Source organism: Megalopta genalis, chromosome 7, assembly GCF_051020955.1.
Source record: "Megalopta genalis isolate 19385.01 chromosome 7, iyMegGena1_principal, whole genome shotgun sequence".
NCBI classification, from domain to species: domain Eukaryota; kingdom Metazoa; phylum Arthropoda; class Insecta; order Hymenoptera; family Halictidae; genus Megalopta; species Megalopta genalis.
Window position 1 is genome coordinate 22,133,479 of NC_135019.1, and position 17,400 is coordinate 22,150,878.

The 17,400-nt window shown below is 31.8% G+C and overlaps 1 protein-coding gene across 4 annotated transcripts in view; it reads right to left on the reverse strand.

Annotated features, from left to right (window-relative positions):
- The window catches only part of Amph (amphiphysin), a 181,337-nt gene that overhangs the window by 71,134 nt on the left and 92,803 nt on the right, over positions 1–17,400 (reverse strand). The gene's annotated exons all lie outside the window — the stretch shown is intronic.

Consider the following 17,400-nt stretch of genomic DNA (forward strand, 5'->3'; position numbering starts at 1 on the left):
AGCAACGTGGTAAATTGTGGCCAGTAAGCAAGTTATCGAATTAATGGTACTAGCAGTTGGAAATACTAAACGGAAAAATCGTTAAAATAATTTTACCATATTGTTATACTATTTTCAAGTGACTAAAATAATTGAAAGAGAAAATATAATACATTCTCATTTCATTTCAGTTTCCTACAATGGATTTAGAAAATTTTGATTTTCTATAGAGGCCCTCAATCTATTATAGTTACAAAACACAGCTTTGGAACAATAAATTGTTGAGTATTCGTTGATGGCACGTGCGACTTAATATTATTGTTGTACTTCATCTTCCAATTGTAAGAGATATCTTTGAATTGAAATAGCCAGTGGAGATCGTAGTTTAATTAAAATAAATATTTCATATTGAACATACTGAACTACCGTTCGTAAGTAGAAACTAAAGTAAAAAACAGGATATTGATGACTATATCATCAGCTATATTCCATTATATTTACCTACATTAAATGTAGTAATATTTAAATACGAAGTTAAAAATATGCTTACGCATTGAACTCGAGTATACGTTTTTTGTTCGGTTTAGAAATTCAGAATTGTGTGAAAACGATGAGAAGCGTGATTGCCAGAAAAATAACCTAGGTTTCAAACCGAATAAGTGGGGGTACGTAACATGACGCGGGAGCCATATAGAAACACCCGTTACGACCCCACCCCCACACCGCAGTACGATGCGAATCAACGAAGGTCTCCGCGTAATCTACACCCACTCCTTTAGTTTGAAATCTAGCTTATTTTTTTTTCTACCATAATGTTAAGGGAAATTAACGAAAAGATGTAGCAATAATTCGTTTCTTTTGATGTTGTTCAAGGAATTGTGTCGGAGATTGAATTTCCTAAGTTGAATGTGTCATATGAGTGTTATTGTGACAACAAGTATGACAAGAATAAAACAATAAGATTGAGATCTTTATTCACTATTCAGACATTAAATAACTATAAGCGAATGCTAATGAGAGTAGTTCAACCCTAAATTGCTGAAGTTAAGGTCATCTGAAGGTCATAGATCGTTGAATTCATTTCTTCATCAGCAATAACCTTACGAAGTCAAAAATACAGGATGCCATTTAAAAATGTCAAGACGACGTTGACATTTAGTCGAATGACAATAGTTTTTGAAATTTTTCATCAGGCTGTCGAAAGTGCCTGAAAAATCGTGGTAACAGTTACGTATGATAAATATTTCTGTATAATTTATATATAAGTTCTGTATAATAAATATTTTATGTTAATTGCTAATTAATTGAAAATGTATAAGGAAATGCAAAGTCTACCGAAGTTGACTCAATAAATGGCAGTGACATAAAGACAAGAAGTAGGTAATTGTAAATATATAAACATAATGCTATATACGAACAACACAGGCAATAAGTAAGTACAAGCAACATACAAAAATTACACGATTTCAATCAAACAAACAAACAAGACAGATTTGGAGCCGAAGGTATAAATTAAGGTTATGTATGCTGAGTACACTGGGACAGTTATGCATGCACGACACGGTATGCCACATCGATTACTGACGACAGACCACAGTACTGTGGACAAAACAAAAAAACATTGTGCCCAATGTTGTTACCACTAATTATTATAAACTAACAATAAAAGTCACTACTTTCATTCATTTGTATTAATAAAATGGCTCGTAAATATCTTAGTAATTCATTTATTGCAGCAGATATGAGATGACGAGTAAAATTACCACTCTTTTTGCATTACAACTTCTTTCTTATTCTCTACTTACGCCAGTGGCATTTTCGATACGCTAATGACAAATTCATTTTTTAGTATTAATTTATAGATATAAGTAAATCTTTCTTTACGAATTTCCACGCATTATTTCACTGTTAAATAAAATAATTAAAATCACATTTGTTTTTCTTTAAGCTTCAGTCGCCCTGTTGCGACATGGCATGCTATCGATAAGCTCCGTGTTAGTTCGAGTAGTATTATGTCATAATGGATACAAATCGTCGAAACGCGGACTTAATTTGTTTCATTACTATTTGTGCACAGTTTATTATGAAATCAAATATTTTATAGAATTTTATGGTCATAGAATCCAATTTTGATAATGATAGTTACGTAAAACAATTAAAAATAATGATAATTATATAAAGAATTTTAAATAATAATAACTATATAAACAATTTAAAATAATTAATTGAGAAAATTAATTTTTTACATTTTGGTTATCAGAATCGGATTCTATGGCTTAAAAAACTTATAAAATTGTGCCTGTTTTAGTATATAATATTCTATAATAGTATGTTAATAATATTTTAATAATATTATATTTAATTTTATAAATATCTATCATATTTCATTATACTAATTTATATTTACAAATATAAATATAAGTTTGAACAAGTAATTTAATTATAGGGATTTTTAAAGTGCATAAATGCACTTTTAATGCTGTGTAAAGTGATATAATTAGACAAAGTTAGATTATTTCAGAAAAAGAACGCCAGGTCTTATGTAATTACATGCGTTTCTCTTTCTCTTCCAGGCTTTTTAATCAAATTATAAATAGTCTACTGCTAATAATTTGTATAACATTATGGATACTTAGGACATGCATACGCCATTAATTTTGATCGAATCCGTGTTGCTGTTACTTATTTTACATCTGTTAGTTTAACTTTTCAACATAAGTAGGTTAATACATTTTTATAACTAATTTCCAGCTACATTCATTAATGTATTACAAAATACATCATTCTGTTTAAAAAAATGACCTTTATGCGTTCATTCACGAAGAAATAAATAACACCAGAATATGATCCATTCGATGCCATTCAAATCTCATCCGAAATGTCTTTCGCTAGAAGTAAAATGACACTTCAATTGTACAAGTGTTTATCTTCACTCCTCAATATATCAAGGTAAATTGTGATTTCGCATTCGTTCCCAATCGAATCGAAAATAACTAGTACCTTGTACCACCGATAGTGATTCCGAATGGCGTATGATCAATGTGTTCAGGAAAAGTCTTTACACCAGGAGAGGAGTGGTGACGCATGAGCAGAAAGTCCCACACAGTGGTGCGACGCGTCTACCGAGTGAACATTATAATTCTGAATTACGGTGGCGACGTAACATACGCAAAGTTGCAGATATAATACAATACAATAGGTGCATTCCACCCTGTAGACGTGCCACGCCGCTGTGTGGATCTACCGCGCATGCTTCGTCTGTCCCCACTCATTGTGTAGCAACTTTTCCTGAATACACTAGGCATAATACACATATTGTACTAGCGGCGGTTAACATTAGTTTGTATCAAGGCACAACTGTTGTCCAGCGGCCAATAAAGTGTTAATATTAAACTCGAGGCCAAATCAATTTGTCAATTCAAAGGAGCTAATAAAAACATCAAATCAGACGGTATGGCACCAAAATCATTGCGACCAGTCGCACTGATCAGTCGAGTCCAACCTCAGACGTCGAACAAATTAATCGATGCCTCAAAGCTAATGATAATTCTTAAAAGTTAACGTCTTATTAAAATTAACTTTCACCATCTCGAGGTATTGTTCAATGGAACCTCGGACAGATAATTAATCTGTTTCATCATTAAAAAGACATCGCAATTGTACATGTAATTGTACTACCGATTTCCATAAAAAAATATTAAAATCTAGAATGGAGACGAACATAGTACCATGCTGCAACCCGTTATCGAATAATGTTCTGCATCGAATGATAAGGTCACAGATGCTCTCTAAAAGGCTTTTAGTCGAGCCAACGTAGTCGACGATCTTCGAACAGCTTTGTTATACCTCAGGATATAATTACGGTTACATCACGAGATGTGCCAAGTCTAAAGAGTTAATGTATACTTCGCATCACCTATGAAAAAAGTGGGATTGAAGAACGACTGTGCGACAGCTTGCTTATATTAAAGTGTGCAAGTGAATTCGTATCAACTTTGTGTCTGCCGATAATTATGGCTGCAGGTACAATGAGTGCGTTTTCTGGCGAGAACCTCCCAGCTAAAACGTCGAAATAACCCAAAAAATGAATTCTTATGCCACACGTGTTTGTTTTTTCCACAGATTTATAGTACAGTAATATCGTGCAGTCTTTTTTACACCATTATATGCATTATTGAAACCAGAAATTGTCAAGATTGTAACTCCTCCATCTCCAAAAATAATCGGATGACAATTTCAATGTTTAGATATAAATATTAGTGCAATTATTGTCCGAATAGTTTGGAGAAAAAAAACTCGCAATATTCATATTATAAAATACTCGCCAAAGTTAGGATCGTACTTTAGTTTTTCACAAATACTGCCACAGTGTGATGGGTATAGTAGACTTCCTATTATCCAAACACGCTTTAACCAGTCGACTGGTAATTGATATTATTCATAAGAAAATTGGCATAACATTCCTTTAGCAGAAGAGTGACAATCGACGAAGTAAATAAAAATTATTGATTTCTCCAAATAAAGATACGCATATGTTATTATATGATATTTTACCATATTATATTTGGATTTTATGTATACATACATGACTAATAAATATTTTGCGCAATAATTTTTTATTTCATTTAAAATTTCCATACATCCATATATGTATAATAAACTTCCATATACATTAAATCGTACATATTTCTATATATGTATGTATACTGATCACATACTATAGTCAACAGAAGTTATCCATTTTCATTATCGATATATTGTTATTTAATTAATCAGACACAACTGAATGAATTTTATTCAATGTTTGCGACTTATTTGCTCGTATACATACATATATGTATAGTACACCGATATCTCCTTTAGTACATTCTTTCTTACGAGATTAAAAAAATGAGCTAGTGCTCAAGTCCATAGCTGGCAGTAAATTGACTGCAATCTAAACTCTAGACAGCAATCAATGTAAACAAAGGATAACTTGATGGTATGATAGGTATTACAAAACGGCAAGACGTAACAATGCGTGCAACTCGAGCTACTAATCGGCCGAGTGAATAAAGAGTAAAGAGTAAAAGAGTAAAAGAGTAAAAGAGTAAAAGAGTAAAAGAGTAAAAGAGTAAAAGAGTAAAAGAGTAAAAGAGTAAAAGAGTAAAAGAGTAAAAGAGTAAAAGAGTAAAAGAGTAAAAGAGTAAAAGAATAAAAGAGTAAAAGAGTAAAAGAGTAAAGGGTAAAGAGTAAAGAGTAAAGAATAAAGCGTAAAGAGTAGAGTAAACAGACGCGATATAATCGAGCCGAGAACGAGTGCGAATGCCGGGACAAGACTTCTTTGCTTCGCAGGTTAAAGAGATCGACTTCTTTACCAAAGAACTGTATGGTAGTATGTACAGTGGGACATTGTCTACATAAGGTCGGCGCACCTCTCACCTTCAGACGGACGACCATTCCACAAATAGAATCGGTAAGGAACTTACGTAATCAACGCATGGACGATTTCCAACGCAGTCTTGCGGATCAGAGTCCTGGGTTTTATGATCCTATGCAGCTTCGCGTGAAAAACTACGTTTCTAATGTAACTGTTAATAAACATCGATCAAAAAATACTTTTTCGTTTCTAATTTTCATCAAGAAACAACTGTGTTTCGTTAGGACTTTGTCAATTGATAAAAGATAATCTACATATAATGGTAGTTTTATGTTATGCATTAAGAATGCGTTCATTACGGTGTAAGTAATATGCCTCTACCTAGAATCTCGAACTCGTGATTGTAGTGTATAATGTATACAAATAGTTGGATTGATTTGAAAGAATAGTTTAGTTACAGAAATAAGGCAACTAGAATTAATATGAGAATATATGGAATTACCTTTCTTGTGATTTTAAATTTCATATGTGTATTATTTTATAATAATGGCAAGATTGGATTTATTTAAACTTCGTAAGATTTCTATAATAATATATGCTTGCATAAAAAAGTCTATTTATAATAGAGATTATAAAAGAAAAAAAGTACAAACCAGTTATTTTTACTTTATATGAACATCAAGAAGATCGAGCGTTTATTAAAACATGTAATATTTACGTGAATCTATTCAATTACGTTGTCTGTTGAATCAAAGAAATTCATCCGTATAAATAATCGTATTGTATTATATATCCTTCGATTCTTACAACCGCCGAAACTCTTTTTCTCTGCGTCAACAATGTTCCGTTGCGAACTGTATGCAGAGCTGGGAAATATTTATAGAGAAAAAAAAAATACTTGAAATACTATTTCAAATAATAGATTCTTCACAATTCACAAATAAAATAGTACTTCAAGTAGATCATAAAATTTTAGTAGATAAAATATTTTATTTTGATAATCCACGGTTAAAGTATGAAATAAATATTTTATTTTTAAACATAAATCATAAAAATAAATATTTTGTCTTGGCATTCTAAAACAGGAAATAAAATAGTTTTTATTTTAGTAACACAAAACATAAAAGCAAATGAAATTTATTGTCTTTTTAAATACATCCATTCGCATGTAACAAAGTGTACTTTTTATGTACACATTTATAATGCAGAGGAAAAGTACTACCAAAATTACCAAAACATTTTAAATTACCAAAACAAATTTTACACTATAATTTAGTAAAATAAAATTATTTTATTTGTTGATAATAAATTAAATAAATAAAACATTCTGAACTATGGTACAAATATTTTTAGTGTTTTTCAAATAAATTACTATTTGAAATATTATCTTAAAAATTTGTTACAACGAATAAAATATTTCATTTTCGAAAATACATGCATGATCTAAAATAAAATATCTATTTACTATTTGCCATTTATAAAATACTATTTTGCCCAGCTTTGATTGTATGCTTCTACTATGAATTTAGTTTAAAATTATGTATACGTGTATTTTATATTTTACATACGCAAACAGTAGATGGCAGCAGACAGTCACAACTGAAGAGAGCATTTGGTGCTAACAAACATTCTGTTGTAATAACGAAAGAACTGAGACTGAAGAATAGTAGTTTTGTTCATTGCACATTGTAGTAGAGATCATTTCGCGTCAAATCGATCATTCTATACAGTCGATGCTCGGTATTTTCAAGTACTTTTCATGTCGAATCTTCGAATTTTGCAATTTTTTCGCCATTCGCTATTTTTGCCAAAATATGCCGTAAATATATACTTTTATTTTGAAAATTATTTATTGGATTCTAATAACCTTCTCTTTTATTATTATTTGAATATTTTCACCTATTTTTTTCCCCACGAAAAATGAATTTCGGGAAGTAGGGAAATATTAACAAATTTTAGGTCATAAGTTTCGTTTGAAAAAGAACCATAAAGAACGCACAAATATCTTCAGCTACCTATATGTGTCATTCCTGAACTTTGAAACAATTTTTAATTTCATTTTCACTTGATTGTCGAAAGAAAAGTAAGGTCACTCGAATTTAATGATGTTTATACGATTTAAAACTGTTAATTCTTAATTGAGCGTGCCCGAGACATGTAAATTAGACTTACATATGGTGTTTCACTAACTGTGTTACTAAGCAATATCGGTAATTGTTTAAAACAGGGTGATTCTCACTGATTTCGATGATATTGAAATATGTTGTCAAGGTCATCATTTTGAACAACTTTTACCTATACATGTTATCGCCGCTCGTTTTTAGTTTCCGAGGTATTCACCAAAATATATTTCGAACACAATATACATGTATGTATATACATATAATACTTTCTGTGAAAACGAGGATTCCGGTTGCACAACATTTTTTGGCACTTCATAGTCTGAAACATGTACATTGCGGACAGACGTACACCCTTTAAAATGGAATAACTTTTTCATAATTGAGCCAAAGCATCTAAATTTCGTAGGATGTTAGATGGTTTAGTTCAATGGCTAAAAAATTGTTTTTAAAAATTGAAATTGGTTGGGATGATAAAAAGATTATATTTTTTCAACTATTTTATCTGAAACTATAACGAAAATTTAAGGAATGCCTTTTGAAAATCTCGGTAATTTATATGCATATTGAAAATTTCACCAAAATTGGTTAACTTAGTTATGTGCTACACACAATTAATGATCTTGAAAATCACAGTTTTCACGTTTTTTGATCAGTAACTAAGCAATCTGAACATTTTTACATTTTTCTGTAATTTCGACGATTCAACATGCATATAATTGTAGAGACCTACAAAACGCAATGTTTAAATTTTCGTTTTAGGTTCAAATAAAAAAGTTTAAAAACATGAGTTTTTTATTTTTTAGTAGTAAACCAGCGTCAAAAAATTCAAACCATCTGATTCAATTGTAAAGAAGTTGTTCCGTTTTAAAAGGTGTTTCATCACTTCCGAGAGTAACTGTACGTGTAATAGTTAGGATTGAGCATCGCCCACTAATGAATGCCAAAGAATATCAAAATAACACCGTGTCAAAATTTTGCAAAAAAAAAATTGTTGAACAATTTCCCTGAAATTTTGTTCGTGTTCTGAGTAAAATAATCTACTTATAATTTAAAAACAAAATTGTCCATAATAGCTACGCTTGTATCCTATTTGGTTTAATACTCTTAACGAAGACATTTCCTTAAATTTCAAGAAAAATCGTCTGGGAATAATTTTTAAAATTTCGAGGTATCGAAACATTCATTTATAGGTAAATTCGAAAATTTCATCATTCTTTATGCGAAATACTCTTTAAAGACAGAAATGTATAACTATGTTCAATTATTTAAGCGAGTCCGCGAATCTCGTGATCCTATTATGCCGTGAATAGAACCAACTCCATTAACTATTGAATTAGTTATTGAACCTCGGACAAACACTGAATTCAGCCACTGCTACCTCTCACCGTAGATTTTACATCGTTTCTCCAACAACACTGCGGCCATATAGCACTTATTTATTTGTTCAATTTATGTATACAATAATGATGACAATGACGGCATCACTGACGACCGAGTACTATACGCGGCGCAAAATGATAAAATGAATAAAGAATGTGTCTATTGAGTTTTAGGACAATCGATTTATAAATATAATAGTAATTTACTTGCAATTAATAGAATATTTACGTACGTTGGCTCGTAACAAACAGCCTCACTTGCCATGTTAATTTTTATTACAAACGCAAAATTTATTGTTCGACAGACTCCAATGATAATTTTTTTTTCAATTGAAATCGTCATTAAACTTGAAAAATTCCTACTAAATTGTGATTTATTTATTTTTTAAAAATTGGATTCATTTTATGACATGTTAAACCTCATGTTTCATAAATTTTTATATGCTGATTTCAAATCCGATCGTAAAATTTATCTACCACTCGAGGATTTTGAAACAAAATCAGTGGGTTATGAAATCATTTCAACGAAAAAGTCACGAATTTTTTTGTAAATCCTGAAGTGGTAGATAAATTTTACGACAGGATTTGAAATCAACGTTTCAAAATTTATGGAAAATGAGGTATAACATAGTATTTGATAAATCACAGTTTTGTTGAAATATTTCTATTTTAACCTAAATTTTTAAGATTAAAAAATGTTTATACTACATTCTTTCTATCTTTTTTTTATTCTGCAAGATTTCAGCTTTAACGTAGACAAAAAATCTGCGCTTTATGTCATTTCTATCAAAAGGTCTTTGATTTAAGGCAGGCTACCTCCGCTAGGCACCCCCCACTTCCTACTACACGGCGCCTTGCTGCGTAATCCAGTGCGTCTTACTGGCTTTTTATTAGCAACTTTAACATTAATTATCTCAAAGACTATAAGCCGTCTGCCCTAAAACCGGGTATCATTGGATTCAACTTCACGACCTCTGTCACTGTACCAAATTTCATCAAAAAGTGAGCGTCAACCCTGGGTACCTCCCCTTGTAAGTACTGATGTAGTATACAGGTTGTTTCACGCAACTTGCACACCTCTGTAACTTCCAAAGTATGCGTTACACGAAAATGTTTTGTACACAAAAGTTGCATAGTTTATAGGGTTACATCATGTAGTGTATTTATTTTTTCTCTAAGTGAAGGCGTTTTGGATATTTGAAGGTTAACTTTCTTTTTTTAAATGCAATACTATATTTTTTATATCACAATATGGAAGAATATCGAATTCTGAGTAGAAACGTATTGACCATTATTAGCTCTAAACTTAATAGCTAACGCGTAATTTCATTTCGTTTTTTGAAATTTTTCTTTAGTTTTCGCTGATCTGCAGAAATCTGTGATAAGGTTGATTCTCCAGTTTGATATTACGTAAAAAAATTTTCAAAAAATAAGGCGAAATTGCTCGTTAGCTATTAGGTTTAGAAGTAATGGTGGGTCAATACTTTTTTTACTCAGAATTCGACGTTCTTCCATATTTCGGCATAAAAAATATAGTATTCCGTTAAAAAAATAAATAAATACACTGCATGATGTAGCCCTGTAAACCATGCAACTTTTGTATACAAAACTTTTTCGTGCAACGCATACTTTGGAAATTACAGAGGTGTGCAAGTTGCATCGTGTATATCTGTATACTTAAGTCCTGTAAATTTTTACAAAACAAGATTAATTTAATTTACATTTTGTTTCGCACGCTTTGCAAAAGATGCAGTGACTTTGCCAAATTTGAAGATATAATAGAAGTACGATTTCTTTATAATGTTCTTTTGTACAGATTGTTGTCGAGTTCGATGAAAATGACTCGCTATTCGGAGAGCACCCTGTACAGCGAGCTCGTGTTATAAATAGAAAATCGCTCGTCTCTTGCAATAAGCCGAAAAAGATAACGCGGAAGATTATCCAATGTTTTTTCTGTTACCGTTTGGCACGGGATCAAGAGAACTTGCGTAAAATTTTCTCGAGCTAACACGTCTAGCGTTTTCCGTTCCCACTTTCTTACCACGACTGAACGCGTGAAACGTAACAATGTGGTCAGACGGTGGTAAACTCGGTTCGAGCGAGCTTATGGTTTCCAAAATAGATGGTCTCGCTCGAATGTATTAATAGACAAGCGGACGCCGAGAATCTTTCGTTGCATCGCTATTATTGAGCCAAGATGGCCCCATTTCGGCATTTCGTAGTTTCCTGTGTGCACGGCGAAAGCTGGTATCCACATTTCGAACTGAAATTCTCGAATTATGTAAAATTAAAAATCATTGTAAGTTATCTCCTGACACTGCTGTATTAATTGTTGATTGAAATGAACATCTTACCGATATCAATGACTTGTTTCACATATACAAACTTGCAATTAATTCAGTGAAGGCAGAGTTACTTCGAATAATTCTTTATTAGTATAAATAGATAGAATAATTTATGACGGATGCTGAATAATAATTCGAGTAAAATGTTCGACTAATTCAAATAATTTAAACAATTCGACAATTCGAATAATGTATAATTCTGGGTGTAGGCAACTAATAATAAGATAAAAACAAATTATTTTTCAGTTTTCATTTTTCATTTTTATTCTTTATTTTTATGATGTCTTACGAAACATTGTATTGCAATACCTCTGGCAGATATACTCAAATATAATCTGAAATAAAATGCGGAGATTTCGGGACATTTTAAGAGTGTGTTAAATTCTCTAATAAATAATTCGAAATACGCTTCGTACTCGAAGATAGCGGGAAAAGTAGACAGTTATATATACAGGGTATCCCAAAATTACCTTACTTCCGTGAAATGAGGGGTTCCTGAGGTCATTTGAAATAATTTTTTCCTCAGCGCAAATGCAATCCGCAGCATTATTTACGAGTTATTAACGAAAAACACTGACCAATGAGAGGTGAGGTCAGCTGGCGCGAAATGACTGAGCTAGTGAGCGAAACTATGCTTCGTTCGCTCGTTGTCTCGGACACCTTGTGCCAGCCGAGCACGCCGCTCATTGGTCAGTGTTTTTCATTAATAACTCGGAAACAAAGTCGCGAGTTGCATTTTCGCTAAGGAAAAAGTTACTTCAAATGACCTCAGGAACTCCTCATTTCCCCGAAGTAACATAATTTTGAGACAATTTCCCAAAGGTAATGCAAATGCCACTTGATATAGAATATTGATGTTACGGAATTTATAACGTTGCGCGAATTCGAAAAAAGGTACAGGCATAGTTTCAATTGGCATAGTATAAGGAATTGGAAGGATGGTTTAACTAGATTAGATCGCAAGGAGACTGAACAAATATTACTTTGATATACATACTAATTCGAAAACTTAGTTGAATCAATTTCAAGACGGTTATAAACGGTTCAAGTCAACCATCATCGAACATACGTGAAAGTCTGATTCACGTTTGATTTGATCCACTAAAATAATGCTATTAGTAAAGTCGAACCTGATTATTGCTCGCTTAATTCGTGAATAAAGAAGAATTCATGATTACTGAACGCTAGACTACGGACTTTATACAAAATAAAAATTGTCTACATCGATTATAAAAGATAATTTCTAGATATACATCGAATTCTTTCTTTAATGATTTCAGCAGATTGAAAATAGTGCATCGATACTCTTCACTTATTATCATTGGGCATACGTTTGAACTTATTGCTATTCGTTTTTCTGACAAATGCATAAAATTCATAGTCTGTTGATCACCGGTCTAATCACGTGAGACTTTCCATTGTAACATATTTTTCAATATTTTAAAGTTGTTTTCAATTGCCACTTAAATAAGTAGTCTGCGAATTGTCATGTAAAATAATAATTCTCTGCATTATTTGCAAGATATAGAAACTGCATAGATATTCCTGTCTTTCTGTAATTATGTTATTACATTGCAATGCGTTAATATACAGTGTGTCACAAAGTTGTTGCAAAGCGATATCTCCGTTATCGGTAATGATACGCGAAAATACTTAAGGAACAAATTGTTTGGTTCAAAGAAACACATATTGTGGTGGAAATCGTTTTATTTGAAGGCCATATTTTTCAAAATTTCAAAGTTATCGATGTTCTTTTTAATAGGATTACATATTTCTGTTATTATATTATGATAGCTGATATCAAGGCCAATCCAATAACCTGTAGAAACATGACCTTCGTGTGACCTTGAGTACGAATAAATTAAACTGGAAACATTTAGAAATGAACACAAATGCTGAAATAACTACAATGAAGAGATCAACAATGACAAATTTATTGGAATAATTATTCAAAATTATTTCCATTGAATTCTGCACATTTTTTAATTCGGTTTTTCGCTCAAGTCGCAGCCGATTTTGGCGCAAGAATTAAAAATCGCGACGAGCAATAAGATGCTCGGCTGGCTTAAGGTTACGCGGAGGTCACGTTACTATAGGTCATTGGATTCGTCTTGATCGCAGCTATCATGATATAATAACAGAAATATATAATTCTATTTAAAAACAACATCGATAATCTTGAAATCTCGAAAAATATGACCTTCAAAAAAACGATTTCCACCACAACATGTGTTCCTTCAAACCAAACAATTTGTTCCTTAAGCATTTCCGGGTATCATTACCGATAACGGAGATATCGGTTTGTAAGAGAGTTACTGAGACATCCTGTATATAAATTAAAAAGCCTAGAATAAATATATTGTCCATTAGCGCTATTCCTATCCCATTAGAGTTTCCAAAGAAAAAAAAAGTAAACTGCAAACAAGATGAAAAAGAGAGAGAGAGAGAGAGAGAGAGAGAGAGAGAGAGAGAGAGAGAGAGGGAGTGCACTGAATTTCAACATTTCGTAGTTCCAACTATTTTGATAATAATATACAAATAATTAGAAGGGCATTCATGCTCTTATTATTCGTGCTATAAAATTGTATATTTTTGTAAAATGAGTTATTCAATGTCTTGCTTTCATTGAACTATATGACAAATTATTTTTATCTGATTAGTTCATTTTAATTATTTAATTATTGAATTAAATTATATTGATTAAACTATATTGAATTAATAATTATATGAAATAGGTGCTTCTTTTTATATATACTTTTTAAATTCTTCTTTTACATTTTGTTTTCTTATTTTGGGTTATTGTATATGTCCAGATATTACATAGTAAAATTGATTTATTACGTTGGTATAACGCCGAGTATAGTCGAAGAATCTGATTCGTTTTCGAAGGACCAGTTTTTTAATCGGTTCCCCGAAAGTGATATTAGCTGATCGAGCTTTAATCTGTTAAGAAAACTTTATCGTATGGTTACGAAGTATCCTGATTTATCTCAACGTTTACTGGTCGATGCGAATGTAAAATGTTGCTTATAGATAACACGTGTCCTGGAAACAAAATTCAATACAAATCGGGAAACGTTATACGTCAGGTTCAGAAGTTCGCTTGCTATTTTTCTGCAATTTATCACATTTTCTACAGAGCGATCATTTTTGTAAAATCTCAATAAAATTCATTCTGAATAAATACATTCAGTTGTAATCCTGCTTACATGATCGGACAGTACCACCAGCTAGTGACCACATCGCTTGGGCTCGTCGCGTCGTGTCGGTTCATTTATAAATAGTTTAACTGACACCCATTTTCTTGAAACAATTCTGCGGAAATCGTTCGAATTTTGAACTGTCATTCTCTCTCGCTAAATAAGAAACTTCCCATATTTTTCAAACTATCTCTTTCATGTGTTGAATTCACTTCTATTTCATAAATCATAATCTTAAAATATATTCAAAGATTAGATATATGTATTTAGAAACAAAATAATTACGTAGCTTTATAACTGAGTCGTGGAAATAGCTCTTGTCTTGTATTATGATAATTGTAGGTATGTTATTGCAAGATTGGAAATTATATTATATTGTATTTTTATTTATATAAGTAATACTGGGAATATATGTATACGTAAAAAAAGAAATTATAATTTTTCATCATTTTCTTTCTTTCATCAGTTTCTAGAATTTTCTATCTTCATTCGAGATGGGCTGTTAATAAATACATAAGCGTTGGATGTATACCTACGCGGGTACCATCATGCTGTATAGTAAAGCATACAGTTACGAAAGGAGGAATGTTGACATAACAGTAACCATCGACCGCTGAGAAATGTTATAGTATTAATCTTACGCATTCCATAGGTACGAAGACCGATTGATTAAATCGACAAATGATGTCGCGATGGCGTAAGTTGTAATTAAAACCTCGTATGACAATCTTTCGCTTTTAAAATTCGCGGTTACCGAAATCTCTGATTTTACAATAATTAACATACAGTGCGAATTGATTAAATATACAAGGCGAGTCTCGCAACATGACGACCACAAATAGCTCATAAAATATTTGTTGCACGAAAAAATGTTTCAGGTTGAAGTTGCATGACTTCCAGAGGGACATATAGTATTGTAATCAGTTTTATGTTATTTTCCTTTTTTTTATCAAGGTATGAAGGTCACCTTCAATTTTTTAAATGAAATGGTTAATATCTCATTCAGAATTCGGATAAACCGTTGAAATTTATATTAAAAAATATTATACCAAATAGGGTCTAAGATACATAGTTATTGAGATATTAGCAAAATAAATTTTATTTTAAGCGATGTTCGAACTGCTACCCGTTACAATCGGTACAATTATGTAATCGTATTATTAGAGAACGAGAAACATTGTCAAGAGTTTCTGCTACCACTGCAGAACAAGTACGACTATACGTTGTTACATATGTAGTATCTGGGACTGTGCACACCAGTACTGATCAGTCTCTCGTAAACAGTCTGACTGCGTTGTGTTAACAGTCACGTTGATTAATGGTCTTTCCAAATATAAACATAATTTACTTCCGTTAACATTTCAGTAACTATGTATTTTAGACCCCATTTGGCGTAATACTATTTTTATTCAAATTCTAGAAGAAATATTAACTATTCCATTTAAAAACCTGAAGATTTTGACCTTCATATCTTGATAAAAAAGCAAAATAATATAATTAGAATACTACAGTGGCGACCATATACTTAAGGACACTTGGAAAACAGTGTAACTTTTTTCAAACTAGACTAAACGACTTGAATTTTGTTTAGATGATAGAGGGACTAGTTTACTAGACATTGATTATAATACTGTTTATAAATTTTATTGTTATTTGAAATAACAAAAAAAAGATAAAAAGCTCATGTTTTCAACTTTCTTATCTGAGTCTGTAACGAAAATGTAAAAAAATGCATTTTATAGATCTCGGTAACTCATGTACGTGTTGAAACTTTCATTGAATTCGGTTAACGCATAGTCATGCTACAGCATAGTCATGCATAGTCATGCTATTACCGGTTTTTGGTTTTTTCAATTGTTTACGGCTTATGTCAAGGTCGATGAAATTTTCTGCATGCATAGGAGTTATCGAGTTCTACATAACGCATTTTTTAAATTTTTGTTATAGGCTCAGATAAGAAAATTGAAAAACATGAGCTTTTTATTCTTTTCTTTTTTTTTATATTACAAGTAATAGTAGAAATAGAAAGTAACATAGTCATTGTCTAGTAAACTACTCCCTCTATGATTTAAAAAAGTAATTAAAATCATTTAGTCCAGCTTAAAAAAAGTGATAACGTTTTCCAAGTGCCCTTAAGTTTATGACGGTCACTGTATATGCCCCCTGGAACCTATGCAACAGAAATTGTTGGATAGAAATCTGAAACATTTTTTCGTACAATACAACAAATGTTTTATGAGTTATTTAATGTCGTCGTGTTACGAGACTCACCTTTTATATTCTAGTTCTTTTTAGACTCGTTTCACACAAGACTGTTTGCATCGTGATGCGTGAATGTACCAACCGTACATGTAATTTAATGGGAGCGTTCAGACGGGGGGATACAGAACTGCGATACTTCTCGTGTTGAACGCTATGTCGCATACGCGAATTGCGACGCACGTGTCCTCGTGTGAAACGGCTCTTAGGAAATTCTAGAGTACGGCTCTTAGGAAATTCTAGAGTTCGGCTCTTAAGAAAATCTAGACCGGAAATTCGATTGCATGATTTTCGTCATCGGATTCAACAGTGTCAGTATCCTGCTAACCTATGAAAATTTATAAAAGCTTTATAAAAATTCAATAATAATAAAAACGTTAGCGTCGTTTACAAAGAGTCCACTTACACAAATTCACTAATTCTCTTATCTCCTGGAGGAACAAAAATTTGATTAAACATAAGAGAATTAAGCATTAGATTATCAGTATAGATTATTAGTAAGAAACGTGACTTCGCTTTAAAACTGTTTCTTTCACGTGAAACTTTACACTGCTGGACAAAAGTTCGAGACATTCTACATATTTCGTAATTGTTTATATTCAAATGTAAGGAACTTTCATTTCGTGTACTACGGATATCGCGTACTACCTCCAAAGTGAGTATACAAAATTTTAAGCTTTTGTGTTATACCATAGGAAAGTTTGAGAAAGGTATAAGACACTTAGCTTGTTTTCAAGCTATGCGATTCCTGTCAGT